Here is a 13,741-nt window from a genome sequence, read left to right on the forward strand (position 1 = left end):
GTTTACACTGAATAGAGAATAATGACAAAGCCCAACATTTTGAAGTTGTTATAAGTATTTGTTTTTCCTTTAGTTTCTCTTACCACAGAATGAAAGGATAAAAATGATTTTTCGGTAATTATAGGCCTGACCTTTTGGTCCGTATGCAGGCAAAACTGCCACTGAACTCAATCGGTATCTGGGCCCAGATCATACATATCCTTCCTTAATTCCACCCCTTCCTTCAACTCTTATAGCTGGAATTTAATCTTACGGACACCCAGTGGGGTTACATCATTTCCACTGAGATCAGGCATTGGGCCTGAAATTCTGCAGTATTTGGTTAACTCCAGCCAGTGCTACTGATGGCACAAATCAAAATGTATTTCCTTGAATTACTTTTCAAATTTAAGCTTATTTTTCATTTGCATGATCTGCAAAGAAAATACAAGTTTTAGTTCATTCCTGCTTTGTACCAAAATAACTCCTGTTTCCAATTATCATATCCTTTTGTACTCCACTTTTTCAAATGATCATACCAAACACAAAATGTTAAATTGTCACCACAGCCCATAACTCATCCCTACTCTCAACCAAGAAAGAAAAGAAAGAGGGCTGGTCATTCATGGTTACAAGAATCACAAGAAAATGTGGTACTTGATGATGATGTTCCTCTTTAACCATCGTCTATATGTTATTCTAACCACAAGAACTTCCATTTTCTCTCTGAACTAGTAATTAGCCTTTTATTTTTATACTTATCACTCTTCTTGAAAATGACAGAATTTACTGAGCTCACCAACATGTGTTCTACAAATTGGTATGTGCTTCAGACCCTCATTTAATTTATATAGGAAAAGAAATTAGTCCCTGAGGTGACCTCTGGATATTTTCACTTGTTGGATGTGTTGCCCAGGGCTCTTGAGCTTCAGGAATCTTCTAGCTATGCAGTAATGATCAGGACCTCAGAAGTGGTCTCATTAATCCCTCCTCTCATCAAACATTAGGAGATGCAGTTATAAGAAGACACCCTGTCCCCAACCTCTTCAGTTCCTCCTATTCAAAAGCTGGCTATGAGCACAGGGACCCTTGCTCCATGCCCACATAATCTTTCTTGGTTTTCACCCAGAAATCTCCTGTTAGATTTGTTCTTGTGGTTGACATGCATCCGACAAAGTGGGTATTCACCCAGAAAAGCTCATGCTCCAATACGTCTGTTAGTCTATAAGGTGCCACAGGACTCTTTGCTGTTCTTGTGGTTGAGACATTTTCAATAGATTCTTGGTACCTGGGTAATTTTGGGTAGTGTCTTTGCCCTTGTGTACTCTGGATTTGTGGATCATCGTTGCATTGCTTCTGGGGTCATCGCACCAAATACAAAAGGCCTGGAGAAAAAGAATGTGTCTAAGCGGTGCGATTTGTGCCCTTCCATCCTCCCAAAGTTGGATGCACTTACCTGCCACCTCAGAAAAGGCCGTTCTCCCAGATGGTTGTTTGGTACACTGGGCCTTTACACTGTTGGCCTGAAAGGTCGTACTTGGTTCCAGCCCTTCCTTTTGGACTGAGATCCTTTAAACCAGCCCTGTACAATTAGCCCTGCCTGCCACACCTGGGATGGGAAGCCTGAGTTTTCATGGGGAAAGGGTTTCAGATAGGGAAAGTCTGGGAGACCCCCAGTGGGAAAGAGACACAGAGTATGGATAAGGTAGGGATTTTTGAAAGTTTGATTTCAGGAATGATTTTGATGTTTTAATAAATCCAGCCCCAAGGAGCGGTGCTCTGCACCAGAGAAGAGTTTGTTGTGGTAGTTTGATTGAGAGCCCTGAGAAGTGGGGAAACTGAGGCGGGTTGACTGCATAGTCACACCTAGCCACAAAGGGGTGTTTGGGAGGGGGCCTGCCCTGTGACAAGGACTCTGTCCAAATTCCTTGGTTCTGAAGACGTCTCTGACTCCTCCATTGATACTGATCCCCAGGACTCTGTCTTGCCTTTACCCTCTTTGCAAATATTGTGAGGCCCTCAGTGCTGATGCACTTCCATCTTCTGCACAGGACCCATTCCTCATTGCAGGGACCTGAGGGAGTCCACTTTTGGAGTCTGGGAGATGAATGAGTCATCTTCTGACTCAAGGTCTCTGTGTTGGGGCCTGCCTGCATTCTCCTCCATGCAATCCAGACTGGGCTTTGAGGTTCACCTAGACAGCCCTCATGACAAGGACATTGTAATTTCCAGAGGTTCGCATTTCCCCTCAGGTTTCTCTAAGAGCTTCTTCTACTCAGCCTCTCAAACTGCCTGGGCTGAATCTATGCAGGGTTCTTTTCCTTATTTCTCTTCCTTTACCCATGGATGATGTGGCCATATTGCCAAAAATCTCCTGTAGCAATTTAGTAGTCAGGAGACCATAAGATGTCAACTGAGAAGCCTACTCCTTTAACTCAGTCTTCCATCTTTCCCAAAGTGGGTAAGGTGCAATTGCTACCTTTAGCAGAGTAACCTCTCCCTCTTGAGCTACTTCTGGCCAGCGTTCACAATGATTATCTCAGAACCATATGAAGAGGAAGCAAAGGATGGTGGCAAGCAGTCCTCAGCAGCTGACTACATAGCTCCAGGATCTTCTGCTTCCCCTGAAGGATACCATTATGTCTGTATCTGTGCCATCACCTGCTCCCCGCTGGCAGTTTCAGGAGTTACAGATTCAGATGGTACATTACAAATATCTTTTGAGCAACGAATACCAACTGGCAGTAAAAGCACATAACACTTACAGCAGCAAAGAGTCTTGTGGCACCTTATAGACTAACAGACATTTGGGAGCATGAGCTTTCGTGGGTAAATACCCACTTTGTCGGATGCATCCGACGAAGTGGGTATTCACCCACGAAAGCTCATGCTCCCAAACGTCTGTTAGTCTATAAGGTGCCACAAGACTGCTGCTTTTACAGATCCAGACTAACATGGCTACCCCTCTGATACATAACACTTACAGTATATAGTCCAGCAAGCAGACACTGCAGTATAAATTAATTTATTAGCCATTTAATATGGCAACTGAAATGAATCACAGCTAAACTCATGGCCTACGTGGATTACCTGAGAGAAGTATCAGTATTTCTATAGATTCGCCCAGGTCTTTATTTATTTGGGCTTTCAGTAATGGTGAAATATTCATGTGGCTGGTGCAAATGAGTGCAATATAAAGTTATGAGAATATAACATAGTTCTTCTTAAAGTTATATTGTAATTACTAGTGGTCAGTAATTGCTGCCTTTGTGAAGTATTAACCGATGCACAGTTACAATACACACACATAACAAAAGTATTGCAGCTTGTAACTACTTAGCAACACTGACTAACCTTGAGTCGCTATCAAAGAACTAGAGTAAAAGAAATATACAGTACATTAAAGTAATAAACTCTGGTGTGATTTGAGAAAGCTGTTCTGAAAGACACAGATGTTGTATGTTTCTTTTCAGCATAAAGCATTTAGTGAAAAACTGGGGAGCTGTTTTGCAGCAATATTTTCTATATAGTAGCAGAAACAAAATGGTATTTGTTTTTGTTTGTTTGCTTGCTTTTCTCCTTGCAGCTGTCTGAGAAAAGCATCAGCATTCCTAGACTTTTTGAAGATTCCCTGTTGTTTCAAGCCAGTGCTCCAGAATTAGATGGTTAATTAAAATAATCTTTCCTATGGAAATCTGGCATTTGTCAGGCTTGAGTGTGAGGGTGGCTCACTAGTGAATCTATTTGCTTTTTTGTTCATTTACACAAGTCCCTTCCCTTTAATCAGGCATGCAGATGGATACCTAGAGGAGAGAAAAGGCCCATAAAAATAAAGAAAGTCATTCCTATTGATAGATGAACCTTGCAAGTTTCAGAAATCTGATGCAGATGCGTATCTGAGTTTATCTCCACCTGTTTAGATTAGAAATCTCACCCCTCCAAAAAACAAAACAAACAAACAAACCAAAAAAAACCCACCAACCTTTTCTTCTCACTGAGATTTCCAAGGCTGCTTGGTTTCAGATGGGTCACAAATACCATGAGAGAGTGGTATTTTCTCACAGGGTTTCTGTCCTACCAGGAACAAAAAGTGCTGTGTTCTACCATAAAAAAAAAGTTTTATTTGAAAATTAACCACATTTTATAAGCTGAAAAAATAATTCTGGTTTCATTCAGTCCCAATTCTGATTGAAGGGTTGGGTCAAATTATCAGAACTGGTTCACCCATACTAACTTATTTCAGAGGAAATATGTTTTGGTAGAATGATGCTGTGGAAATTGACAAGGAATCAACTCCTCTCAGTAAATTCTGTGACTCACTTCAATTAAAGGTATGCTGGATTGCTTATAATAATATAATGACACTGCTGCTACTGGAGAAGAGAGGATCAATTGTTAGTGCTGTGACTAGACACAGCTGTTCACCTTCCATCCCATCCCATCCCCCAGTGTCCTGGCAGCTGAAGTCATAATAAAACCAGTCTGGATGAAGTCTTGAAATCTATTGGTTACAGAAACATGAGGATTGCTGCTGCTGAGAGTTTGCTGTGGACTTTTATTCAGTGGTCTTTGGATGAAACCTAGAAAAAAAACAAAGTAATTGAATGATGCCTATTCCTCCCCTCCCTACTGTCACATCAGGAGCGTGAATAATGCAACTTTACTGCAGATGGTCTGATAATTTGGAGAGATCTGGGGGGGAAGAGAGAAGTTTATTGCAAAGGAGAGTTTAATATATGACATTGTTCTTTATTTCACAGCAGTAGCCTCCTGATATTTTTTTTAAATCTTGCTTAAAAAAAAGGTGGGGGAAGGGATGCAGGTATGAGAGAGAGAGATAATTACATTTTATTTGGTCCTAGGTCACTCTGTTGGATTTTCCTTTGACACCTGGTTGGATTACTAGAGATGACCCAGAACAAGAGATGGAAAAATAAATGTGAGTGACTCAAGCAACCAACATCAGGTGTTAATGAATCAATATCCTTTAGCTAGCCACCCACCTTACAAGGAAAAATCCTCCCCCAGATGGAATTTAATACAGGGGACCATTGTGTGAAGAGGAGCTTCAGAGAGTGATGATATATTTCCTAAAACAATTGAGGGATAATACTGATAATGTGCAACTGATTTTCAAATGTCCAAATCTATTGTCACCATTAGAGACACCATTGAGGCTACAGCTGTGACTCAAAATGAGACAGATACATTTATATTTGTTAATTTTCTATCTTAATGATAGAAAATTAAGTGTGATAGGTGTGGAAAAATCAACATCGGCTCTTCAAGGAAAAAAAAGATAAACCAACAAATTATATTGGAATCAGTGTAGCACCATTGAAGTCAATGGACCTGTGCCTATTTATTCCAGGTGAGGGTCTATCACTACAGATTCCAGCTTCTGTTGTTCATGTCTGTTATGCAAATGGTGAAAATTTGAGTTCTCATTTTGCTAATTTCAAAACATTTATTTTGGGACACTGGACAATTCCATTCTATCTCAAAATGTTTACTAGCTATTTGAAAGCCACTTTATGGCTAGGTGAGCGCATACTCCCACGTGTGGCATTTGTATTTTTATATTCATTCATAGTTAACCTTTGTCTAAGAGGAATGCATTAGTTTCTTCTGTTGGTAGTGATTCTATTCCTGTTTCTTTTCCTATATCAGATGTTCCTGTTCAAAAACATACTCTGCTGATTAAATTGGGGTGGTTGTTTTTTTGCAGACCTTGACTGGGTGCTCAGGTTATGTTACTAGCATCCAGTGATCTGCTTAAGGAACACACCCTATTTGTTTTTCCAGATATCACGTTTAATCATAGACCTTTTTATCTGGTTATTTCCAGAACATAGAGGAGCCTTTAATTTGCAGTAATCTATCTGTGCCAGTATTTAGTTATGTAAAATAATAATTCATGGATTTTCCTGGTCAATTGGCACAATGTAATGAAGGACTAAAAGGAAAAAAATAGTGATGTGTCTTTTAATGATATAGAAATGGGTCTGATTACAGGTTTGAAAGTCAAATTGCAAATGAAAATAATTCACTTCACTTTATATTTGTATTTAACAAGAATAACTATTTTTCTGGTAGCTGTTTCTATGTGTATTATGGTAGCACCGAGAGGTCCCAGCTAAAAGCTGGGGGGAGGGATAGCTCAGTGGTTTGAGCATTGGCCTGCTAAACCCACGGTTGTGAGTTCAATCCTTGAGGGGGCCATTAAGGGATTTGGCAATTGGTCCTGCTTTGAGCAGGAGGTTGGACTAGATGATCTCCTGAGGTCTCTTCCAACCCTAATATTCTATGATTCTATGAAGACCAGGGTTCTAGGTGCAGTACACATGCATAGCAAAAGACAGGGCAGGCCCCAAATTATTTACAATCTAAATAGACTAGAGAAAGGGTGGGAGGGGAAACAGAGGCACTGGGTGGAGAAGTAACTTGCAGATTAGTGGCGAAGCTGGGAGGAGAACACCTAGCTCCCAGTTCAGTGCCATACCCACTAGATCACTGTTTCTCTACCTTTTTGATACCAGGGACCAGCCTTCCTAAACTGTGTTAGGGAAGTCTCAGGGATTGGTGCCGGTTCACAGACTGGTTGTTGAGAAACACGGCACTAGAGCATGCTGCCTCTCAGATGATTTGGATTACCATTGGTTGTAACCCAGTCTGGAGATGTTAGGCAAATAGTATAGCAAAAAGATACTGCTCTTTCTGTTTGGCCCTTCCTATTTCTACATTGTGGAGGACTTTATTTTAATGGAGGCACATCAGGGGCAGAATTGTTTTAAGTTCCCTTGTTTTGTAAATCTGTTTTTGTTTTCAGAAGTACTGTAAAGAAAAGCCTGTCCTTCCCCCTCTCTCTTTTTTTTATGGTAATGCTTATAAAAGGTCTCTGGCATGCCTGAAACCTGCTAGTCATCCTTAAAGGAGGCAGAGCACCGGCAACCTCCATTCTGGCATTCCTTAACTTTTGAGTGTGCAACTTTGTAACCTTAATAATGTTCTTTTAATGTAGGGGAGCTTTTTGTGTGTATTATGAGTCCTTATTGCCTGCTACACTCATGAATATATGAAAATTATATTTTGCAATGTTTAGGGTAAAGTAGAGCTGCTTTCTCTCAACTAAAGGAGAAAAGGGCTCCCCATTAACCTAGGGGCAGTTTTTAAAAGACACAAAAGACAGTTAGGGACACAAGTCCCAGTAAATATCAATGGGATATGGATGCCTATCTGTGCCTATGAAAATCTCCCCCTTAAATCTAAGTACATACATATTGTCCATAAAGTCTTGGTTTACTTTTTCTGTTTTCATGCCTTTAATTTATACATCAGATTTATATTCTGGGGACTCTGCTGCTCTTGCAGAGACAAATTACTGAAGCTACAGGTACTTGTGTAGATGTGCCATGCTTTGGCATAATTAAGGTCCCACCTTTGTCACTTTTACCTAGCTTGCTCCACAATAGTCCCCCTGGTTTACTCACAGAGTAACTACTACTCAGCATGAGGGAGGGTGACATGAGCTTGGAATGTCAGGCCCGATAAAAGATGCTGGATCTGTTTGCTGTGTTTCCCACCCCCTGGAGCAGCTTGAACTGTTGACCTGGACTTTTAATTTCCATGTTTTTCACTGATGTTGTTTAAAATGCTCCCCATTATTGTAAATTCTCACCTATTTGTCACAGAGGGAAAAAATGGAATTAACAAGAGTATTTTGCTTTGTGGCTTCAGTTCCTCATTAGGGGAATTTATGGTCAGGGTCGGGTAAAGCCTTCCTTGAATTATACTGAAGTTCTAATGATAAAAACCTCAGGGAGGTCATGAACATAGGAGCTTTAATACCCTTTCAGAACCATCTGGCATTAGATTACATGCAGGGAAAGAACAAAATCTGGCAGTAATATTCATCTCCATTAACCTAGAATACAGGCTGATATGATTATAGTGGAGAAAATACTCCCACTCTTTTGACAGAAAAGCTCTTAATAGATGTGGGCTAAATTGGTTCATAAAATGGTAGACCTCTTGAAACGTGTATTTTTACTTTTGGTTGCAATGGTTTTGTTTATAGGTTTTAAAAGTCTTGATAACGAATCTATGTTAAAAAACTGGTATACAGATCAGCCCCATTCTGTTGAAAGTTGTCTGTCAAAACATTTTCTTTTCCACACTCATATCAGAGCCAAATAGACACTGCAGGCCACAGTGAGTGGTTTGGGTTTTTTTATAAAATGTGCGTGCCCACAAGTTGTCATGTGCAAAACTCCAAAACATGCCTTTGCATGTACAAATGTTCATGTGCAGTGAGCAGTTTGTTTGCTTTTCCAATTAGGTGTGCAGTGACATGGATCTGTTCACTCACATCCTTCTTTGCATGCGACAATGTCAGTTTCTGTGCACACCCAAATGTGTGTGCAAATTCAAAAGCTGATTTTTTCCCCCCAAAGCCTCTTTGGATATTGGGCCCTGAATGAATGCGATAGCATAACACTAGCCAATTTATGATCCTTCTTTTGGGTGGGAGACCCTGGCCAGATTCCCATCTACTCCATTTCTGCACTTGGTTCAGAGCCAGGCACTCTCTGTATTCTGGGCCCTCGGAATCAGGCATAGTGCAGTGCATTCCAACCAGGCACACTAGCACTGGGTATTGAGAGCAGGGTTGGTATGTTGAATCCTCATGCCAGCACTACACTGCCCATGGAGGCTCTTGAGTAGTGGGGATTCTCGGGGGCTGTTTCCCCATCCTGTAAGGCCCCCGTCAGAGCGATGTTAAGGGATCTTAGCCTAACTTGCCACTTCATTTTTGCAGTCTCAGTCTACTGCGTGCTTAAATGATCTAAAAAGCAACAACCGCTATTTAACTTCAGAGGGAAAACCTTCGCTGCAGAGTGAAGGAGATCACTGAATCCTGTAAGATGTGGCTCTGGTGCTTGTATTGCTGCATCTGCTGTTATATTTCTGCTTTCTTCTCTGGAATGGTAACTTTTTTTTTCTGAATGATTTATGCTCTAGTTCGAAACCAGAACCCAGGACAGCCTGTTCCCTTGGTCTGGTGTGCGATTAGCGTAAATATGCACTCGCAGCCATTTGTATCTGGTGCTTTCTGTCTACAGAAGGGTTTTTATTATCTTTCTCTAAAGAAGCCCTGAAAGAGAGAGACTGGCAACAAAAGGAAGTGCTCTAACAGGAACAAGAATGAAAAGGGGCAAAGGGCAGGAAGTTGCTAAGAGACCATGTCAACCGAGAGCAGGGAATTAATGGCCAATATCAAAGTGACGACTGGAAACGGCATGTTTTCCTGCATGCGTTTAGTTACTAAAGAAGAACTGCTAATGGAATGCCTCAGCTCGGCTTTAAACTGCATTTCTAAGGAGTGGAAAACTCGCTTCCATTTCTTACCTCTCTAGCTTTCCTACTTCGTAGAATCAAGTACTGAGCTAATGACAAGCCTTAAATGCAGTGGTCATGTAGAAACATAGCTAGCAATGTGAATAAAAGGCAAATAAGTACAGTAAAAAAAAAAACAACCTGTACTGTAGCAAGCTGAATGTTTCCCAGGATCTTCAGATACAATCTATTAGATGTTGCTACACCCTCCGTTTCTTGAATGCAATGCAAACCAGACATATGCAGTGGCTTGACAGTACAATCGCCCCACGCCTGTGATGAACAGCACCCTTAGGTAATTTGCTTTTAAAGTTAAAGCAAATCTAAAGGGAAGAGAAAAACAAAATCCTCTTCCAGATACCAAGCCTAGCCATAAGCGTGGCTGTACACTGCATCTGGGAGCAGCTGTGTCAGGGTGCTGCACGTACCGTATGCTTCTGCAGGACCACACAAGTTTACTGTACTTCTTAAATCCTAGCCTCACAGCAGTGAAGCTTCTGCCAGGTTGTTGGAGATAGTGGCACCTGGGAGGTGTTATGTGAGAGGCCATGAGAATCCTATTTGCATTTACTTACATGTGTTTGTTTCCTCCTCGTATGACAAGCAAATTGGATTCCCTATCTCTAGAGTGAGAACGAAGCAAAAGGTTTGCAAGGGGAGTCTGGCAGACTGTGACTGAGCACAGAGTTCAGAGATAGGCAAGGGATCCCCTCCCTGAGTTATATAATGGAACAGCCCTCCACTAATTTAACTACGTTTCAAGGTTTTCAGTCTTTTCCATACAAACGCCCCCTCACCCCAAACTCCCTTCTCATCTAACCGGGGTCTAACCTAGCAATATGGGAAGGAGGGGGGCACAATCCCCTGACATCTCTTTGCACCCTTCCCCCCCAAGGGGACATGACCCCCAGCTTGAGAACCCATACTTGAGCTATAACAGAACTTCTGCTGAGGTGTATTAGCATAGTGCTGGTTATTATACAGAACATGATAATGAGTTCAGAGCACCCAATGCTTGTTAAAGTTGCCACTCTGCAAAGCCTTGCCAGCATAAACCCATGAATCGGATTGGTGTAGCTGTACAATAGGGGTGATAAGATGATGGGGCTAGCTTGGAAGACAAAAAATAGTCTTGGGGCCCATAGTAATGTAACTACAGTACTGAGACTGATGATCACTAGTACGACACGTGACAAAGAGTCCTGTGGCACCTTATAGACTAACAGAAGTATTGGAGCATGAGCTTTCGCGGGTGAATACCCACTTCGTCAGACGCAGATCCAGACTAACACGGCTACCCCTCTGATACTAGTAAGACAAGGGAACTCAAATATAAGTGGATATTGGCAGTGTCGCTGCATAATTACTTTGGACAGTTTGTCTAAAGGGGCACAACTCCATCAAAGTCAGTGGAGCAACACCCATGTACCCCAGCTGAGGTTCTGCCCAATATGTTTACTGGGCAGAAAATGACTGGCCCATGAAGACATGTCTGTTTGATGCTGAAACCACAATGTGGGATAAAGCATTCAAGAGAACCTCCCCCTTATCTAGAGACTGTTCTTGTAATGCTCCTCCCTGTAAGTTCTGCTTCTGAAAGTTAAACCTTTCCGGGGGAAGCTCTAACATGGACAGACGACTTTTTCAAAAATGTTTCTACATTTTTCATGTAGAATTGATGTAGTTTTGTTCTTTTAAGAAGAATTCTACCTTTGATGCTCCCCATCATATCCTGGTCAAATGCCGTGTCCTCCTCCATGAAATCCAGGGTAGGAAGTAGCCTTTCTGTATATCTCAGACATATGGGTCATGTTTGGACACATTCCATTCACATTAAAAGAGAATCAGATGTCCCTGCGTGAAGCATGATTCTAGTCCAATGATCATGCATATATGGGAGCCTCCTCATTGCATGCATTCTCCATCCACACAATGCTAGATTTTGAAAGAATGCAAAGGCAGTTTTGCAATTCATCAGGAGATAAAATTAGCTCAGGCACATTCCATTATTTGTTCGTCCCCTTCCTTCAGTTTTGTAGCTTTTATAATAGAGAGTGATTTGTGGGGGAAACATTACATTTGCCTGAAGTAGTATATCCAGTGAAATAGAAGTTTTGTAACCAAATGAAATGTACAAGGTACTATCCATAGCTGTTTCCCTGTCTTGATTACTTGATTACTATGCAAATAGTGAGTATTGTCTTGGCTAAAGATGTACGGCAGGTCCAGCTTCTGTATTGACTTAATCCCTATTCAGCTTTTCTGAAATCAATGGAGTTGCATGAGGCGTCATCAATGCAGAAGTTGCATGATAGGTTTTTTACTGTACAATACATATGCATAGATACCTTTCATGCAACATCTAAAATGTTTCCATTTCACAAGTTGTGAGCATAGATCAATCACTTACTTAGGCATATTTTTGATTTAGAAATAGGGGGATGAATATTACCAAAACCAAATATATACTATCAGACTGTCTTTGTGCCTTATGATCACTTGGTTTTTAGATATTACGTGAATTAACTCTTTGTAATAATCATTAAAATTAATTGCAGTATTGTGTAACAGGGTACAAGAACAAATATCAGGAAATTTTAAAAAAGGGCACTTTTTAGAAGCTTTCATGTTTAATTAGATCTGCAAATGAAACATTTACCTGCCTCTAACTAGGAACCTAAGCCAGCTGGTATCTTGCCTATTTGGCACAAACAGGAAATATACATGTCTAGCTTTGCAAATAAGATGGTGAGTCATGGTTGCAATATAAATTTAAGTTTTTAGACAGAGGAACACTGTGTCTTTATATAATAAAAAGTGCTGTTTCTACTGCAATATATATTTTATACTGTTACACATTAAAATATTCCTTTAATTAAATTTTTAAAAACTTCCTCTCTGTAAAATAAGTTATTCCATTTTCACTTTTTAAAATGTACTGTAGAATCTAATGACTGTGTGTTTCCCATCAGTTTTATTTAACCTATGTCCTTTAAAATGTTAAAGTGGATTGATTCTGCTCCAGATCTTCTCTGTCACATGATCCATGATTAGGTTTCTTGGCAAAACAGTGGCTCAGTGTTTATCCTGCACTGGGAAAAAGTAGACTATGAAGATGATCTAGGATCATCATTTATAGTATTGTTTTTTAACCCTCTCTATAATATAGTAAATTAGACAGTAAGGAGATGTTTCCACTACTAAATTAATTTCAGAATTAGAAATCTAGTATTTTTTTTCAGATTTCAAGACTTTCATCTGCTCATGTGTCCTCCAGCTGTTTAATTAAAGATTCGATACATTGGCCAAGGAATGTTAAATAGAATTGCCGTAAAATAACTGTTGTATGACTAGGCTCCAACCCCAGGTATCTAGAATCAACAGTGCATTTGTCAGAACTATCTCACAGTTTGCATCAAGCTTACTAAAATACATTAATATGAAAAGTAGTAATTCAGCATATAATGTCTGCAAGAGCAAAATCACTTAACGTTCATTACTGACCCTAGGCTTTGTGAAGCCAAGTCCCAGGAAGTGCTTGGGATTTGGTCCTAAGACATAAGATTTACTAGACAAACACTCATCCAGCATAGATCAGCTTTTACATAACCAGGTAAGGGGCAAAAATAACTACTTTAGTAGATGCTGTGGATTGAGTCTTTATGGAAAACTGTTAGAATCACGTTGCAATTCAAACACCTAATGTGTTTGTTTGCTTTTTAAATAAGACATACATTGCAAATATTTATACACGTCTAAACTTACTGCTTTGTGCAAATATTAAATTTCAAAATATAAAATTGTATTCTAGTTCCAGAATTAACATTTCCTGTTTGTGGCCCCAATTTAGCCATTAAGCAAACAAGCAATTGTTGTGATCACTCCTGTGCTTAAAGTTACGTATGTATGTAAGGACTTTGCTGAGTAGGAGCATCAGGGAATACATATGCATTTCCAGAGACCAACCAGGGACACAAATATTTCCACTTTTCTCTCCAGCAAAGCATACTTTGCTTTTGTCTATGAGAGCAACATATCCTCAAAAGCAAAAGACATATGGTTACACCATGATATAGTTTGCAGAGCATTCCTCATGTGGGAGGCAACGGACCATCAGATACCCATCAGAGAGCATGAGATAGTAGTAGTTCTCATCTGGCTAGAGGACAGATTTCCTGAGGCAGATAAATGACGCCCAGCCTTCTCGCTTTAAGTGATGCAGTTTGCAAGCTGCCACTTCCAAAATGAGTTCTCTATCTGGAACAATGCAAAATCGCTTTCTTAAAAATAATACGAGGTACGTTCATTGCATGAGGCTAGATGGTAACTTTCTATCCTCTGAGCAAGGTGCGCCTTGTAGCGACGT

General features: G+C 40.4%; 1 long non-coding RNA gene across 1 annotated transcript in view; it reads left to right on the forward strand.

Moving 5' to 3' along the window:
* Positions 1 to 4,472: 4,472 nt before the first annotated feature.
* The window catches only part of LOC120409256, a 69,271-nt gene continuing 60,002 nt past the window's right edge, over positions 4,473 to 13,741 (forward strand). Inside the window, exons 1-2 of the long non-coding RNA XR_005601229.1 lie at positions 4,473 to 4,575; positions 4,842 to 4,918. This is a non-coding gene — a long non-coding RNA (uncharacterized LOC120409256). The remainder of the gene's footprint in view (positions 4,576 to 4,841; positions 4,919 to 13,741) is intronic.

The sequence above is a fragment of the Mauremys reevesii genome, linkage group 7 (assembly GCF_016161935.1).
Source record: "Mauremys reevesii isolate NIE-2019 linkage group 7, ASM1616193v1, whole genome shotgun sequence".
Lineage (NCBI taxonomy): Eukaryota > Metazoa > Chordata > Testudines > Geoemydidae > Mauremys > Mauremys reevesii.